Source organism: Pteropus alecto, unplaced genomic scaffold, assembly GCF_000325575.1.
Source record: "Pteropus alecto unplaced genomic scaffold, ASM32557v1 scaffold3, whole genome shotgun sequence".
NCBI classification, from domain to species: domain Eukaryota; kingdom Metazoa; phylum Chordata; class Mammalia; order Chiroptera; family Pteropodidae; genus Pteropus; species Pteropus alecto.
The window spans coordinates 50162827-50167070 of record NW_006442484.1 but is presented as its reverse complement, the minus strand read 5'-3'; positions in this window follow the sequence as shown (position 1 = coordinate 50167070).

The window sequence follows — 4244 nt, the reverse complement described above, 5'->3', positions numbered from 1 at the left end:
CAGATGTATTCATGTATACATAGAAAAGCTGAATTAAGAGTTCAGCAGATTACTAAAATTGATTGCTATTTTAAATGATATATACATTTACTAGTCTTCAGAAATTTGTTTGTAAATTGTAATTTCCCTCTTTGAAAATATCAAATTTAATATGTTCTCTTTTAAATCACAAATGTTTTGAGTTTCTGGCTTTTCCCCCAGAATGAATTAACTATAGGTTTTTTTGTTTTGTTTTGTTTTGTTTTGTTTTTGATTTTTTGTTGGGGGAGGTGGGTTTGAAAGTGCAGAAGAAACAGACCATCAGAAACATTTAAAACTCCTTTACAAAATCTGAATAAAATGGACATGGTAGGGAACTTTAAGTATTACTGGATTTATGTAGTGGCTTTTCTCGGAGGAGCTAGGATACAGTTATGACTATGTTTATTTGAAAGGAGCAAAATTGTGAGTTAAATAGGTATTTCTCTTTTAAGAGTCATAGACTTAGATATGATTTCTTTTTTCCTTATATGTATTTAATTGAGACTACTGTAAAATCCCTTCTTATAAAGATTTAAATAACATTGCAAAATGTAACAAGAGAAAACAAGATTTATAACTTGTGCCCAGAAATAAAGGACTATTCCTCCCTCTTAGGAAAAAACAACCCCTTCAAATGAAACATGAGCCATGCCATGGTCAACAGATTAGGACTGTATCTAGCAAGAAGGAGAAGCAAGATAACGGGCTCTGGATGGCAACACCCCATTTTTGCCTTCACACATTTTCCTGCCTTAGAAGCCTATACTAAAGTGTAAATCTACCCCAAGAATATGTTAAAACTTTGGAGAGTTCCAGCAACCCATGTTATAGGCTTATAAATTTAACTCAGCATTTGAACTCAGAGTCATGACATACAGCATACCTCTGTATCTGGCTTGCAAGGTTGGTCAGTACTTTCAAGTAAAAGTAGAGAGATAAAGACAGTTGTCTTAAAAGTAGCTGTGATTTTGATAGATGTTTGATCAGAGCCTAAATTCTAAATTAAAACATTTGTTTTCCAAATGCCTGGAGCAGTGAAGTCAACAAAAAGCCTCCTCAGAAAAATGATGAGGTTCATTTTTTCCAAAATTATACAACATTCAACATACTAAAATGCTCGTAAGGTTTCACCTTAAAGTTGGTGGGACATGGAAACCATTTCAGCAACAATACAAAGAAGCTAAAGTGAGCATTTTGCTTGAGGTCCCACAACCCGTTTAACTTTGTTTTTGTATCACTTCTTTCTCAACCCCAACCCCAAGAAGAAATAAAGTTGCATGTTTAATAGCAGTACTAAACTTAAGAACCTAATATCTGAAGTTCACTTTATAGCCTGTGAAGCATGGTCTTTGAGAATTCATAAACTATCTGAACTAAATGAGTTTTGACCTTGTATGGTTTTTCACAATGCTTCCATTGATAACCCAAGATGTCGGTCACCAAAGCAAATGTGGTGGTAATGTCATTGCTGATATAATTCCACCAAATTACGCACTCTAGTGAGGCAAGAGAAATCAAAGTTGCAACGTTCTTACAGAAGAAAGCATTACGGCAGTAATAAGGAAGCCAGAGAAAGCATTTAGCTTCTGATCAGGAAGAATCAGAGAAAACTATGCAAATTACACTAGTATCCTGCAAAAACAAGCAAAAATGTGGTTGCATCTTTTGGGGAAGGGAGTGTTGCTTTCATATGAGGCAAAAATGCTAAAGAATGAAGCTTCACGTTCTGCCTCGTGACTAGGCAGAAAATAAGATAGTTATTAAATCGTATTCATTCTATAATGCACAAAATTTAAACTTGAGACATTGTCATCTTCATCAACAATAAGATATTAGACAGTACACTTAGCCCATGAAAGTTTCCCTAATTGAGGAATAGGCCTTCCATCCTACACATCTGCCCAAAATAAGTTTCAGATCTTCAGACAACTAGGGAAATTTCCAGAAACACATATCTTTCAACACAAGAATTTCTTCTTATTTTAACCCTTAGATTCTGGGGCGGGGCAGCCTATGGTGATTCTAGCAGAAGTTGGCAGAAAATACTAAAAGCTATAAGAAGAGGTAAATTCAGAGTTGCCAGTGAGACCAGCACAGGAAGAGGGCAGAACACCAAGTACTTAGGGCTGCAGGGTATGTAACAAATCTGAAGACTTAGAAAATTCATTTATTCAACGAATATCATAGTACTATGATAAAGAATACACAGTCCTTCCCCTCAAGAGGGCATGAAGAGCTTCTTGGGTACTTGATAAACAGCCTGTTTCCTCATTTGGGTGTTGGTTACACAGATATATTTTTGTAAACACTTGTTGAGCTATGTACTTTGAGATATTCTGTATGTTATATGTAAAAGAAGAGTAAAAATACTTTTTTGTACTTACATTTACTATAGTAACAGTTACAAAATGCTTTCTTTAAAAAGTTATACCGTCTATGCCTTACACCATATACAGAAGTTAACACAAAATGGATCAAAAATCTAAACGTTAGAGCTAAAAACATAAAACTTTTAGAAGAATACAGGAGAAAATTTTCATGACATCAGATTATCAGTGATTTCTCGGACATGACAATAAAAGCACAGGCAACAACAAAAAAAAAAAAAATAAGAGAAATTAGCCGTCATCAAAATTAAAAGCTTTTTAGCCTCAGAGGACACTATTAAGAGAGTGAAAACACAATCCACAGAATGGGAGAAAAGATTTGCAAATTGTATATCGAGGGGTTAACATCTAGAATATTAAAAAAACTAGAATTTAATAACAAAAAACCAGACAACCCATTTTAAAAAATGGTCAAAGGGCTTGCATATTCATTTCTCCAAAGAAGGTATTCACGTGGCCAATAAGCACATGAGAATGTGCTCAACATTACTAGTCATTAGGGAAATGTAAAGCAAAATGACAATGAGATACCTCTTTACACTCATTAGGATCGCTATTGTTGAAAAAAAAAATGGAAAATAACAAATGTGGGTAAGGATGTGGAGAGATAGGAACACACTGACATTATTAGTGGGAATGTAAAATAGTTTAGTCATTGTGGAAAACAATTTGGTGGTTCCTAAAAAACTTAAACATAGAATTGTTATATGACCCAGCAATTCCACTCCTAGGTATACACTCAGAAGAAATGAAAACGAGGGCTTAAACAGCTTTTTGAACCCATATTCATAGCAGCATTATTTATAATAGCCAAAAGATAGAAATGACCCAAATGTCCAGGAATGGATAGATGGATTTAAAAAATGTACATATAATGGAATATTATTGAGCCTTAAAAAAGAATAAAATTCTGATACATGCCAAAACATAGATAGATGAACTTTAAAAACATTATGTGAAGTGAAATTAGCCAGACACAGAAGGACAAACATTGTATGTTTGGAACTTATACAAGGAACTTAGAATAGGCAAATTCAAGAGACAGAAAATATAACGGAAAGTTACCAGGGCCTGGAGGATGAGGGCGATTGTGAGTTATTATTTAGTAAGTGCAGAGTTTCTGTTAGGGATGATGAACAAGTCCTAGAAATGGATAGTGGTGATGGTTGCATAACATTGTGAATATATTTAATGCCACTGAGTTGTCTGCTTAAAAATGGTTAAAATGGTAAATTTTATGTTATGTATATTTTACCACAATAAAATATATACCACTTAGAATAGAAACAAAAATGATAAATTACTTAAGATTAAATCAAAGAAAATATGTGCAAGGCCTTATGGAAAAAATTATAAAATCGGTTGAAGTTTATGAAAAAAAGAGCTAAATAGAAAGATGTACCATATTCATGATTTGGGATACTCAGTGGTAGAAAGATACCAGTTTTTCCTAAATTAATCTACAGCTTCAATGTGACTATAATTAAAATTCAAACACTTTTTTTTGTTCTTCTTTATTTTGTTTTGTCACTGAACTTGACAAATTGATTCTGATAGTCAAATGGGAAAGTAAATAGACAAGAACAGACGAAGGTCAGTGGAAAAACTAAATAGATAGAAAACTCAAGCTAAACATTTGGATTTATTATACACCACAGAAATTTAGACAGAAATTCACGCAGGAATGGACAGGTAGACAAACAACTAATGGCATACTATTGGTATAATGGTTGTCAGCAAAGCTCACTCCCTCACTTCACCTCCTTCAGCTCTCTGCTCAAAAGCCATGTTAGTAGTCAAGATTGCTACGTAAAAGAGCACGGCCTCCTCTCCCCA